The sequence below is a fragment of the Eurypyga helias genome, unplaced genomic scaffold, assembly GCF_000690775.1.
Source record: "Eurypyga helias isolate BGI_N326 unplaced genomic scaffold, ASM69077v1 scaffold20877, whole genome shotgun sequence".
Classification (NCBI taxonomy): Eukaryota; Metazoa; Chordata; class Aves; order Eurypygiformes; family Eurypygidae; genus Eurypyga; species Eurypyga helias.
In genome coordinates, this window is record NW_010262558.1 from 1 (window position 1) to 316 (window position 316).

Here is a 316-nt window from a genome sequence, read left to right on the forward strand (position 1 = left end):
CTCCGGTAGGGTGGCGTTGGCCACATGCGGCCCCCGGTGTTCCCTGTTCCCACAGCTGGGTGCACATTGTCAGGCGGCAGCGTGCCGGGCAACTCTGCCCCACTTTCCCCACAGTCGTGGCTTAATCCCAGCCGGCACCTAAGCCCCACACAGCCGCTCGCTTATCCCCGGTGGGGATAAAGGGTAAAAGTCAGAAAACCCGTGGGCTGAAAGAGTTTAACAGGCAGAGCAAAAGCCGCGCGCACAAGCAAAGCAAACCAAGGGATTCATTCGCCCATCGCGGGCAGGGGTCCAGCCATCCCCAGGGAAGCAGGGC